Genomic DNA, 15,148 nt, shown 5'->3' on the forward strand with positions numbered 1-15,148 from the left:
CCTCGGTTGAAGCCCACTCTGAGCGTCTTTGTTTTGCTTGAAGAGCACAAGGACATTTTTAACTGATATTTGTTTAAAAGTGGGCTATCATATGACATAAACATAGAGCAGCTCCACGCGTGAAACATACTTGCTGGGATTTTATTTTAGATGTATAAATAAATAGAAGAGACATATTAAAATGCTCCTGTTTATTTGGTTTGAAAGCTTAAAAAGCATTTTGGATGAGACACAGGTACTTGGGGAGCTTAATGCCCTCCAGAGCTAATCAAATGTCACACGTGCACACGAGATTTATTTGCTGTCTCTTTTTGTTAATATCCCAAAGAGTTACGTTGCGGGAAGTTTAAAGGAGGCATCTCCCCACTGTGTGTATATATATATATATATATATATATATATACACACAGTGGGGAGATGCCTCCTTTAAACTTCAAAACAGCCCAACAGACAAAGACAATTCGTGTGTATATATACATACACACACACACATACGTATATACACACAAACACACACATATATATATACATATACACATATATATACACCTTTGGGTGAGCTACCATTTCCCAATATACATAGTATACATTGTATTTTCTGGACTATTAGTCACAGGTTTTTCATAGTTTGACTCGGCCTGCGACCAATACTCAGGTGAAAAGTACAGTGGGGCAGATAAGTATTTAGTCAAACACCAATTGTGCAAGTTCTACTTGAAAAGATTAGAGAGTCTTGTAATTGTCAACATGGGTAAACCTCAACCATGAGAGACAGAATGTGGGGAAAAAAACAGAAAATCACATTGTTTGATTTTTAAAGAATTTATTCCCAAATTAGAGCGGAAAATAAGTATTTGGTCACCTACAAAAAAGCAGGATTTCTGGCTGTCAAAGAGGTCTAACTTCTTCTAACGAGGTCTAACAAGGTCTAACGAGTCTCCACTCATTACCTGTATTAATGGCACCTGTTTTAACTCATTATCGGTATAAGAGACACCTGTCCACAACCTCAGTCAGTCACTCTCCAAACTCCACTCTGGCCAAGACCAAAGAGCTGTCGAAGGACACCAGAGACAAAATTGTAGACCTGCACCAGGCTGGGAAGACTCAATCTGCAATAGGTAAAACTCTTGGTGTAAAGAAATCAACTGTGGGAGCAATTATTAGAAAATGGAAGACATACAAGACCACTGATAATCTCCCTCGATCTGGGGCTCCATGCAAGATCTCACCCCGTGGCGTCAAAATGATAAAAAGAACGGTGAGCAAAAATCCCAGAACCACACGGGGGGACCTAGTGAATGACCTACAGAGAGCTGGGACCACAGTAACAAAGGCTACTATCAGTAACACAATGCGCCGCCAGGGACTCAAATCCTGCACTGCCAGACGTGTGTCCCTGCTGAAGCCAGTACACGTCCAGGCCCGTCTGCGGTTCGCTAGAGAGCATTTGGATGATCCAGAAGAGGACTGGGAGAATGTGTTATGGTCAGATGAAACCAAAATAGAACTTTTTGGTAGAAACACAGGTTTTCCTGTTTGGAGGAGAAAGAATACTGAATTGCATCCGAAGAACACCATACCCACTGTGAAGCATGGGGGTGGAAACATCATGCTTTGGGCTGTTTTTCTGCAAAGGGACCAGGACGACTGATCTGTGTAAAGGAAAGAATGAATGGGGCCATGTATCGAGAGATTTTGAGTGAAAATCTCCTTCCATCAGCAAGGGCATTGAAGATGAGACGTGGCTGGGTCTTTCAGCATGACAATGATCCCAAACTCACAGCCAGGCAACAAAGGAGTGGCTTCGTAAGAAGCATTTCAAGGTCCTGGAGTTGGCCTAGCCAGTCTCCAGATCTCAACCCCATAGAAAATCTGTTGAGGGAGTTGAAAGTCCGTGTTGCCCAACGAAAGCCCCAAAACATCACTGCTCTAGAGGAGATCTGCATGGAGGAATGGGCCAAAATACCAGCAACAGTGTGTGAAAAACTTTTGAAGAGTTACAGAAAACGTCTGGCCTCCGTTATTGCCAACAAAGGGTACATAACAAAGTATTGAGATGAACTTTTGGTATTGACCAAATACTTATTTTCTACCATAATTTGCAAATAAATTCTTTAAAAATCAAACAATGTGATTTTCTGTTTTTTTTTCACATTCTGTCTCTCATGGTTGAGGTTTACCCATGTTGACAATTACAGGCCTCTCTAATATTTTCAAGTGGGAGAACTTGCAGAATTAATGGTCGACTAAATACTTATTTGCCCCACGGTATATACAGTGATCCCTCGCTACTTCTCGCTTCAAACTTTGCGCCCTCAGTCCATTGTGGATTTTTTTTTTCATTTAAAAATAAAGAAATAAATACAGATGAGCTGTCCCGAGCCGATCACGTAGTCTCACTCTCCCTCCTGCTGCTTTGTTGGTCAGGCAGTGCACTGGAGTTGCTCATTAAAGTTAACGATGATTGACAGGCGTTTAATGTTTGATTTTGCCACAGATGCTTAAAAGCCGAAGCTTCAAAGCGCCGGATAGACTTGTTAAACAGTTGCTGTGGCAACTCATGGTATGTAAGTGAGCAGCTTGAGCGGATTTGAGTGGACTCACCCAATGAAGCATTTAATAAAGACAAGCATTTTTCTACTAAATTGTTGTTTAAAAATAATTCGGTGGGACAGTAACATGTGTAAAACTTATCATGATACATACATATGTGAACGTTTTTTTTTTTTTTTTTTTAATTATACACTTCGGGAAAAAGTGAAAAGACATGTCTTATACCTGTATGTATCTCTTCCCAATGCTAAATCTGAATAAAACCTTGAAAACACATAAGGGAGGGGCGCTACTTTGCGGTATTTCACTTATAGCGGCGGGTTCTGGTCCCCATTAACCACGAAAAATGAGGGATCACTGTATACAGTATATATTTTTTTCACCCCGACAGCTGTGAGATTGTTATGTTGTATGGCTATAGTTATAACGTTATGTTGTATGGCTATAGTTATAACGTTAACAGATGCCTTTTTAGCCTTTTGTTCTCCAATTTACCATTATGTCTTCAAGGTATTATATTTGTACTTGGTTTCTGATCATTTAAAAAGTTGCCTCCAAAAAAATGCGACTTATACTCCCAATGTATTGTTACTCTTAATTTTGCACTGTTTGGCTGGAGCGATTTATAATCAGGTGCGACTTATAGTCTGAAAAATACGGTATGAAATGATAAATTAGCTCATTTGCCTAGTCCCAACTCCACACCTAAATATGGTAGCAAGGATGGGTGAAGAGCCGCCATTCTTCAGCAAAACCCGAACAAGCGGCAAATATGTCTGGACACAAGCATAAACATCTGCTCCAGGCGATGTCGCACAGTTTTGATCAACTAGTGTCATAGGCCATGGATACTTACAATCACTCTGAAATCAAGTGACAATGTACACTCCAGATCACATCAATATTCATATTTTTTTTGTGTTGCTTTCGGAACAAAACAAGCTCCAACTAAAACCATCCAAAGGAATTCATTTGGGCTAATGTCATTTGACTTCAATCTCATGTCGCGGCCATAAAAAGAAAAAAATCAGGCTCAGATAAAGTACCTGGGATCGATCGATCTTTATGAAGGGTCAAACCTGGCTAGAGACTTAAGAATTAAATTAGTAGCAATTGGCGGAAACCCAACCGGGAAAAGAATAAGCACTATAAAGATTCTGGAAAGACTGCATTAAAGAGAAGGCAAGATGGCATGCCCTGTTGTCTGTGGACCTGGCTGGTCCTGTGAAGACTGAGACCTCTGTTTGCCCCCAGTTCACATTTCCAGCTTTGCTTTGCCAACAGAAAGCTTTGCTGGACACTTTCAACAAATCCCCCCTTTTGACCCTTTCTCCAAACACCAACAAACCCCTCCTTTGCCCATCTTCCTCCTTTTACCCTCCCTGGCGGTCCCAAGCCGGCACGGAGCTGTTAATTCAATCAGTCCAGCACTACGCTCAATTGGGCATCCATAAGCGTATGGGCGCAGGGGTCCCGCAGAGGATCGGGTGCCCCTCGTCCACCCTGCAGAGGCTTTTAATTGCGAGTGACAGTGTGTAAACATAGCGGTGAATAGCATAGCGCAGGTGCAGAGCCGTGGGCTGACGCCGGATAGTGCAATAGTTCACACCCGTGCCTCCCACTGCCCCTCTAATGCCGCACTTTGTTTTTAGCTTGAAATGTTGCTTTGCCTACAACAGCTTTACAGCCGGCAAACTTTAATCTCTGCAGGGGCCAGGCGGCGGACAGTGGGAGGATCACTTAAGGTGATCTCGTTAACATTCCTTTCAGACACTCCTGTTGGCCCACACTCATCCTCACAACTCACAATATCTCTGCCCTGCACCAACATGAGTGGACCCTATGCTGGCATCACCAGGCCTGGGTGGCATGGTGGGGTTGGGACAAAGGAAGGGTCGCGCACTTGGTCCAATCCAGGGGTGGGCAAACCGGTCCTCAAGTGCTGCAGTGGGTCCTGGTCTTTGTTACAACTGATCCAGAACAGGCAGTTTAACCAATGAGGGGTCTGGGGAAAGCGGGGAAGCACCTGACTGCAATCAACCGATTGCACTTGTAGACACCAAATTGGTGAAAATGTGTGCTCTTGATGGGTTGCAATGAAAACCCTCTCCCACTACGGCCTTTTGTGGAATAGTTTGCCCACACGTGGTCTAAGCATTCTTTACTGTCAAACGATTGGTCATCAAAATCAGTTAGCAGTTCAGAAAGCTTCCCAGGTGTCCGACACCCATGGGTGGGACCAGCTAAGGAAGGGTAAAATCCCTGAACTAAAAGATGCAATATCTGGAGAAATTGTGTGGGATGCTTTGCTCTGTCTCCCATATCTGTAAATCCTGGAGATTCTGTTCATTCAACATGGATTGTACGTCTAGCGCCGTCAACGTCATCCAATGAATGCCCAATAAAGACTAAAACATTGGTTCTTAACCTTGCTAAAGGTACCGAGCCCCCATGAGTTTCACACTTGCATGAACTGAACCCTTTGGAATTTGAAAAATCTTGTTTTTTTCCAATTCAAAATCGATATATCAAGCAAACAAGCTAAAACCTAAGTGAATTTCCATTCAAATTTCTTCTCATTTAGACAGCATGACAAACAGGCTTGATGAATCAGGTAGAGAATCAGGTGAGAACTGAGTGGCAGAGTGGTTCGTAGTGAGGAAGGCAAGCGTCCCTTTACTTAGGATTCTTGTCTTTACGATCTGACAACCAAAAATTCAGAGGATGTTCGGTGTTGACTTGAATTATTACCAAAAAAAAAAAATTAGACATTCTTACAACACTTTTTCTGGTCCTTGGACCACGCTGACACCAGAACTGAATGGAGTAGTGCTTGTTTGGACTGAGGAAGAGGAGCATCCAAAGAGGATTCTTGAGTTTACTATTCACCAACAAAATCCAGATGTTTTTTTTTTTTTTAATCACTTCATTAAAGGCTCTTCAAACTGTCTTACCCCTCTGTTCTGATCACCCCATGGACCCGACCGCCCCCCCTGCTCGCCAGCATTCATCCTGACCCTAATTGTGCCAATTCCAGCAGCTCAATAGCTCTAATTACGAGGCCCTCGGCTGAGTCTTTCCACAAGCTGCTGAACCGTCACGTCCAACAAGGAGAAAACATCTACAGGGACAAAGACTGCGGGTCGAGTGGGGGGTCCTGAAAGGGCGTTTAGCTGGGCGGTCAGGGGAGTAGATAAAGAGTGACCGGTCGGTCTTTTCTTTGCTTAAAAGCTGTATTTGTGAAGCCGAACACCTGCACTCAGCATTTAGAAGCTGTAACTGAAAACGGACACAAGCGGTGCTCGTTATTAAGTAAAATAGAGGGGCTTTATCAAGTATAGCTAGAAAATTTCAAAATGACTCCCATAACCCCAACAAATTTCACTTCTCTAAAAACTACAATGAATGAATTGCTCTTGAAGGAAGTCTTACCAAAATGACACCTGGAACCACTTGACAAAAATGCTATGATTTAAGATGCATTTCTTGACTAAATATCCTTCACTGGCCAGCATGATTCAGATTTTTGCATATGTTGGAAACACGGATGATAGTAAAAAAAATAAAATAAATTCCCGAGATTAGCCTACTATCGGTGGATGAAAATGTTTTGAAAATCTTTCTATCTCGTAGAAAACGTGCGGCCCAGTGTAAACGTTGTAATTGGACGCCGAGACAGGTTTGGAGTTCACCTCTCCATGAACCCGTCCAGGCTTCCAAAAACAACAACAACACAAAACTTGACCTGACCCCCGCACCCCAATCTTCCTGCGATCCCCACTGATCCCGGTTAACAAGCCAGCCACCATGTTCCCTGTTGCTGATGCAACTCAATTAAAGTGGCACTGTTCGCCCCGGCTAGTCACAAGTTTAGTGGGTCACCATTGGGTCCTCGCTTGAAAACTCACAGTGGATTTACACTCTACAGCAGTGACAAGCTAAGATACTTCTCTTACTTCACAGATTTGACCCCACCCACACCCAAAGTTAGATGCTTGGGGCAATTTATCGATAGATACGATGGCCCCTCGAAGTACAAGTGACATTATTTAATTTAATAAATCTTAACTGGATGATTTTTCTTTGGTTTGACAAACTGCACTGAGCACATTTTGAGGGTCTTGGTCTTGTATCAGTCTCACTCTCAGGCAAGTCTTGGACGCAACATAGCTTTATACTGTACATCATTGAAAAAGAGGTTTCAAACTTCTACATGCATCTCTCAGTTGAAGTTCACTGTAAATCACACAAATTATCATCTTAAAATACCAATTATGTACTGCAGAAACATCCTGAGCAGCAGTAAAAGGAGTTTACCCATCACCATGGGCCTCCAATAGGCTTGTGCCCCCCCGCCCCCAATATTTAAATCTAAACAACCTAATTTTTAGGGGTGAAAATTAGGGCTGTCAAAATTATCCCGTTAACGGGCGTTAATTAATTTTTAAAATTAATCACGTTAAAATATTTCACGCAATTAACGCAGATTTAAATGACAGTACAGTGAAACGCTCACTTGTTGTGTTTGATGGAGTTTTGCCGCCCTCTGCTGGCGCTTAGGTGCGACTGTTTTTATAGGCTTCGGCACCCATGAGCATTGTGTAAGTAATTATTGACATCAACAATGGCGGGTTACTAGTTTATTTTTTGATTGAAAATTTTACAAATGTTATTAAAACGAAAACATTAAGAGGGGTTTTAATATAAAATTTCTATAACTTGTACTCACATTGTTCTTTTAAGAACTACAAGTTTTTTTTATCCATGGATCGCTTTAACAGAATGTGAATAATGTTAATGCCATCTTGTTGATTTATTGTTATAATAAACAAATACAGTCCTTATGTACCGTATGTTGAATGTATATATCCATCTTGTGTCTTATCTTTCCATTCCAACAATAATTTACAGAAAAATATGGCATATTTTATAGATGGTTTGAATTGCGATTAATTACGATTAATTAATTTTTAAGCTGTAATTAACTCGATTAAAATTTTAATCGTTTGACAGCCCTAGTGAAAATATATCCCAACAGCATAAGTGCATTTTATTAAACATTTCATCCAGACATTTCAAATTGTTTAACTTATAATAGGCTTTAAAGATAATGTTCCCCGCCATGCATTTCATAAGTCGCCTGTTAGGCCTGAGCAGGGCCAGTTGTAGGCAGGCATGTATGAGGGGGAAGCCAGAAATGTGTAGGGGGCATCATAGGTACACATCATGCTCCAGCAAATTTTTAAACGCTTTTAATCGGATGCTGTCAATCGTAAACTTGCGATTAGTGGCATTTTTTTTTTTTTTTTTTTTTTTTTAATTATATATGGCGGAAAACACAGAAAAGAGTAAAAAAAGCAGTTTCTGCTCTTGCACTCATTAAAATAAATTGCTGTATTTTAAGCCAAAAGAACTGTTGTGTTTGGTAGAACAATATGTTTATATGCTGCCATAGCAGATTCATGGTGCATTAAGCCCTCGAACTATTTTTTATTTGTCCCTCCTACTCTGGAAATCCCCATTTACAGACGTTGCACAACCGCTTTTGTTTCAACCCAGCCATAAAAAGGTAAGTAATTATATTTATAAATCAAAATGTCTGTCATTTTTATCATAGAATCATTAATTGATGTCTAATATTTTGTTAAAAAAAAAAAAAAAACGACTTTAAAAAATTATTCACTCGCATATTTTAAACTTTTAAACAAATTACGTCACAGTGAAAAAAATGGCGTCTGTAAAAAAGTCACGGATATATACCTCATAACTATCGATTAATTGGATTTTTCTGTTACTGTTGCATTTTCCCCAATATGTTGGATGATAAATAAACAATCCAAACAAAGAAAAATTGAAAAAAAAAAAAAATGTTTAAAAGGGTAAATATATGAAAAAGAACATCTTGACCACTCCTTGATGTCTGCGATTTCTGCATCGTGACCCTTGTTATATTACCGTTTTTCACCCATAAAATCCCCCCAAAAATCCATCTTTGGCCATTTACAGCTGTGTCTTGACACTCGGTGATACATGCTACATGGAGTTTTTGATCGAACCAAGGTAAGTACGCGATAATATCTTGTTAAAGTCATGGAGTCTGTAATTCTGCTCTCACGTGCTCTCACCTCCAGATAGGATTTCGCTGTTTAAATTTTTTTTTTTTTTTTTTTTTAAATGCTCTCCTGTTCAAAATTTTTCTTCCCCCAGAACATTGAGATTTTAAGCTTTCCAATGATGTATTACACATGCATATCAGACAATTTTGAAAGTTGGCCAAATTGGGGGTCTTAGAGAGGAACTTCAAGTCACCTGTTTTCCGCCATATTTTAATTTTTTTAAATACGGTGGCCGAGTGGTTAGCACGTCCGCCTCGGAGTTCTGAGATCAATGGTTCAATCCTGGGCTCTGGCTTTCCTGTGTGGAGTTTGCATGTTCTCTCCGGTGACTCCGGTTTCCTCCCATAAAGATGAATTAAACATGAATTTTCTCCAAATTAACTTGTAAAAAGGGAGCCACGGAGGAAGAATGGTTAGCATGTCCGCCGACAGTTCTGAGATCAGAGCTCAAGCACGGGTTGTGTGTGGGGTTACTGTTTTATTTTTGGGGTAGGATCTATACTTTTATCTTATATATTAGACTGATTTTTTAAATACTCAGAAACCTTTTGCAGATGTTTTGAATTACACATGTGGCAACTGTGACTTCTACTTGATATTCAAATTTTCGGGGAGTACTGGATATACTGTAATGTAATACAGTATTTCATTGTGTATCATTGGTTTCATATTATTTATGGCATAAGATTACAAAAAAAATGTTAAAGATAAAATGATTGAACTCACCAAAATGGCTGTCCCCCAAAGCACTTATACAGTTCGAACATCTGTGCATTTCAGGTTATTTCGTGCCCATTAGTCCACCTCAGAGTGCCATGTTTAGGGTTAAAATGCCAAAGTTATGTTTTGCCTGAGAACGTGGATTTCACACCAATCCTTCGTCTTTGTGCCTAAAAATAGTGAGCTTCAGGCGGCCGCGACAGAAGCACGAAGTGCCTGGAGCCTCCATGCTGGAGGTCTTCTAATGCTCTAAAACAGTGTTTTTCAACCTTTTCTGAGTCACGGCACGTTTTTTCCATAGGAAAAAAAAATGTCGTGGCACACCCCAAACCAAAAATGTTCCAAAATTACTTCCTGTACATTATATTTAATTATCTAATAATTCCTCAATATTTATTCTAACTCAGTGTGACTTGAGCTTGTTCAGATGAACACAAAGCCGATATCCTGGCTGGAATTGAAGAAAGACGCAGACAAAGCTCTTCTTCAACAGCTCTTTGTCTCCGTTTTTATTTATTTATTTTTATCGCAGTTAGGCTTGAAAAGCTCAGACTTATCAGGGGGACTTTAGCAATGTCTTTAACCGCATCAGGGATGAGCATCTCACTGACAATTACTTTGCAGGCAATTACTTTGTAGTATCAATTTCTCTGCCACAGTGTGGGACTTTTTTAAATTTAGCAACAAGTTCAGCAACAAGGTAACTGGCTTTGAGGGCTTTCTTATTTATCTTTGTAGTTTTTCTAAAAAAAAGTTGCCTGTTTCTCTGTTTTCACAAAGGCGAACAAAATAGTCCATCGACTCGTTTTGAAGCGACGGGTGTTTTGTTTGGAGATGACGTTTATGCTTGTTTGGCACCATGGTGCTGTTGGATAGCTGCCCATGTTGCATTCAAGAATTGCTTTGATTTCTCCCCATCGGCCACCTTGCTGTCCTCAACAATGTGTTGGAATAAAACACAGGGGGAGGATTGACGGTCGTCACATATGGATAAAATAGAAAGAACACTTTCGTGTGTATCGACACTTGATGAGTCTTATCCAATGACGTATAGTAGACTTGCTGGGGTCCACATTGTCATGGACAGCAAGGTGGCTAGAAATCTGAGCATTTCCTGAATGCGACACGAGCAATACCTCCCTCATTTGCACACAACCGAAACCTTCTACCTAGTCCTTCCTTTCTTCCTTCAGCACCTCTGCCCGACGACGTAAAAAAAAAAAAATGTGATATTGGATATTTACACACTAATTTGTACATTTTCTGCATTAATTTAAGATGAAAATATATTTAAGTAAACATACAGCGCGTAGAGCAATAATGCATAGACTGATATCATCTATATGAAATGTACTGAAGGCCATCTTTTACAATCTCAATATATTTTTATTAGAAATATTCTCAAAGCAAATACCATAATGAATGACTTAGAATGAATGTTTTGTTTGAACATAACTATACTACAGTATACATTACAGTATGCAGTATACAACTGTTTTAGTATGAAGAGATTGCTAAGGATTTGCCTGCTGTACAGATTAAATGTAAGCTAAAAGTGGAGCAAACACTAGCTAGCGAACAATTACTGTATTTCATTACGGAGTAGGCTTAGCCTCATCTGGAAAATTTGCGATCTCCACTATAGGCTACAGCTCCGAAGCGAGGTCCCTTTTTAACAAACTAAATTCAATTGATGACAAAATAAATTCAATAAATTCTTGACCAAGTGGATTCAAGCTGATTTTAAAAAAGAAAATTTCCTCACCAACTTTCAACATCTGTAAGATACCAAAAAAATGCCGTCATTATTTGGAATTCATGTTTTTGAATAGTTGCATGTCGCTCATTGAGGCCGGGAAAATCCCGTATTTCTTACGGAGTGAGCTGGGACCTCGCTTCGGAGCTAAGATAACAGGTTCATCATCAGCACTACACTGACACAAGACACCAACCTTCTTTTGTAAAGTACTTTGTCACACCTTGTTGGCCTTTTCTGCCCATCTCCTTTTTTGCTTTCTTTTCTTTCCTCTTTTGAAAACCCGATTTTTGTTTTGAAAACATTTCTGCAGTACTGCGCTGCGCGCACTTCGAGTCATTGAGTGGTGTAAATGAGCACCGCTATGCTCCCGGTCTGATCGAAGGAAGGGCGGACCAAACCATTTAATGAAAATTTGGGGGGCGGGGGGCTGGCAATAAATATGCTCTCTGGGTGTTTAGTTTTTGCCAAAAACAAAAGAAAACGAAACCCTTCGTTTTATTCCTATTAAAATGATAATGATTAAGATTTAAATTTGCAAACCATTACCTAATGGTCTAATTTTCTTTGTGGGCCCCCATCAGGGCATGGGCCTTTAGAATCAGTCTCACTTTTCACCCCTATACGGCGCCCCTGGCGCCAACAGCCGGAGGGGTTCACGCTCGTCACGCTGCCTCAACGTGCCTCATTTTGGCCATTACACCCAAAATTTGGTTTCACCAGGATCAAGTCAATAGAGCTGGAGGCATTGGGAGTGCGTCGTGGAGTCTTGAATACCAAACTACGGGATGCTCGACGGGCCATAACTTATCGCCCAAAGGCGAGTTGTGTTAATGACGTTATTAACGAGTTTAAATGTCAGCTTTATTAAAATGTATATTACGACTGGCACGAAAGTCAAGCCGGCCCACCGGGAAAGTGTCCCGGTCCTCCCGATTACCCACTTCGGGCCTGTATAACATCCCTCTCATTACCAGTGCTGCCTTATTTCCGACAGGAGAAACAGAAGCAGGCATCTCGTACAACAGAATACTCTAGCTATGGTCGTGTGCGGTACCAGGCAATCTTAATGTTGTACCAAATGCACGCTTTGGGTAGCTACCCAGTTTTGGCTGAGATGGCGCATTGACATTTAAGTCACTGGGTACCTAAGCACACTGCTTTGTGGCAGCACATGTTGGCAGAGGTACAGCAAAAGCAGTGTTTACTGATGCTAAAGTAGTTACAGTAACTGCTCTCTCTGATGTATGAGCAGAAGCAGCAGAAGGTGTCCGTATATGTGTGCGTGCATGACGCACACGTATACGGACAGTTTGCCCAGACTCTCGACCGTGCAATCCTGAAATATTGCTCATTTGGAGAACAGTCCTTCCTCAAACCCACATTTTATTTTTTTATGACTGTTGTAAAACTTGCACCTTCCCTATAAGCCATGTTCAAGCTAGGCACTAACGCTAATGCACAGCTCCATCGCTAACGTAGCGCCCTGTCTCTCTTGCTTTTTGCTGAGGTGAATTCCGATTTGGGGTACTTGACAGTTCAGACTGCAGCCACATTCTGGAAAAATGTGGCCGAGATCGGATTTTAACCACATACAAAAGTGACCTTGATTGGATTTGAAATGGTCCACTGAATGCGACCTGTCCCATTTAGACTGTCAAGTTAATGCCCTACTCAAGTCGAAAAAACACAAAAAAATTGGATTTGTCCATTAAGATCTGCGGTATGAACGTAGCCTATTATTCTTGAGTGACAGGCCTCCTGGTGGGCATGGTGGGCGCACCAGCAGCTGCCGTAAGATTGCGGTCTTTAAATAAAACTAACAGCATAAATATTCCAATAAAATACATTTAGTTGTTAAAAGACTATCAAGTACAGGGGTCGGCAACCCTAGATATTCAAAGAGCCATTTTTACCATCACACCCCCCCCCCCAAATAAAAATACCAGGAGCCACAAAAGCCCAATGACATGTAACATTTTAATGAACTGCAACAAATTAAAATTGTTTAAGTTTATCTATAGTTTGCTTATAGTCTGCACTTTCATCTTCGAATTTAGAATTAGGTTTGAGAATTGTACAATTCAATTGAAATTCAAATAAAAAACTTATTAACTCATTGGTTGCCTTTGACTGTGATAACTGTCCAATTGACTTGAAATGGATTTGAAGTCTACTAATGATAACGCGGAAGTGGGACATAATAGACATGCCCTCGCATACAATCCATTATATTTCTGCTTTTTTTTCTCCAGTTTTCTTTCATAAAAAGAACATGCCGATCAAACACTGCTGCTATGGAACTTGTAGAAACGACTCTAGACATTACGACATATGAAGGATGTTTTCTTCATACGTTTCCCGAAACCAAAAACAAAAGGAAAAAATGTGAAAAATGGGTCAACTTGCGCAGATGTCCAAAAGACCAGTTTAAAACGCCAGCAAGGTGAAGCCATTCACATTTTATATGCAGTAAATATTTAATTGGGTGCCATGGTCCTTCAGAGGACAAAGAGGTAAGCCATTTTGATATTTTACTTACCTTTTAGCATGGCGTTTTGCTGTGCTACTTCTGTCTGACAATGAATGGCCTGAAAAAAATTAAAATGGTATCTAACTACCACTGTTACCTTTTCTGTTGTAAAAAACAAAATAAATAGTAAATAAATTATAGAATTAAGATTTGTTATTAATGAAAAAATTTAAAGTGTTCGTTGGCTGTCACCGAGTAGCATTTACGATCGCTACACGAAAAGAGCAATGTAAATTGCCCCCAGGAACGGTCCGAGACGTAAGACAACCTGAGGATATAATATATAAGAAAGACAGGGCATATGGTGGTAAAGGATAGACTGTTGAAACAAGAGAATGTCATTGTCAGTAGCGTAAAAAAAGGTGTCGATAAAAAAGCTAAGGCTAAGCTTAGGTCTGCTCGGTTCTTTTTCCCGTCTTTTTCAGCCCTCGACACTCAAGCCATCTCTTTAACTGAACATTTGTATGTCCTTCCACATCTATACCAGTGAATTTGGCACCAGGGACATCATTTTCGGACAGAATTGATAGGTTTAGCTCAGTAAATATTTTAGCAATATTTTTTAATGCAAAATGAACAGTATCGGTGCTGAGATTGACCCCTGGGGAACGCCAGAGCTCATAACCCATTCCCAGTTAAAACAGACTGGACGTCTACCAGTAATGAACTCATTTAAATTAAAGCGGAAAGATGATTGGGTATCTAACATTGTAAATGGCACGGAAAAAGTTCACTGCCATAGTCACGAAGAGACACAGCAAAAGACCAAAGAGCCACAGGTTGCAGTCCCCTGGTCTAGTATGATACTAGTTGTAGCCTGTAGTAAGCTTGAGAACGATAAACTGATACGACCGGATATCCGGTTTTACAGGTGAGAGATACAGCTGTATCGATAGTAAAGTTACCATTCGACAGTAATTAGCCATTAAATATTCAATGAACTGATAGTAGAGCGAGCACAAGAATCGGCTTCTAATGCCTAGTTCAATGCATTGCTTAATATGATAATAATTTAGCTTTTACCTCACATGCTGCGCTTGAGTCATTCACCACACAGCGCACTGAGATTGTGACCGCCGTCGTGGTTGCCTCAACTACCCATTCATTTCGGCAGAACAGATAGTAGTCGCCGTCATTACCCAATCTTCACGGGCATGTCATAAAAACGCGAGAGCTAACAAAACCACTGTAACGCACGCTCCGTAGCGTGTTCTTCACAGCCCAAAACGAAACTAGTAGTGGCAACGAAGCAACATGCTAAAACAATGGACAGTTTGCGCACCACGCCAGCACCGTGCAGCGATTGATTTTCAACGCACACAGGAAAACAAAAGTCGGACTTTGAAGTGACGAAGGCAGCCAGATCTGTTCGAATAGGACAGAGCTAGTGTGAAGTGTGAAGCTGTACAGAGAGCGTGTGTTTTTAACCCTGAAAAATAACCCACTACTATTGTGGAAAGGGCGGCA

Source organism: Corythoichthys intestinalis, chromosome 15, assembly GCF_030265065.1.
Source record: "Corythoichthys intestinalis isolate RoL2023-P3 chromosome 15, ASM3026506v1, whole genome shotgun sequence".
NCBI classification, from domain to species: domain Eukaryota; kingdom Metazoa; phylum Chordata; class Actinopteri; order Syngnathiformes; family Syngnathidae; genus Corythoichthys; species Corythoichthys intestinalis.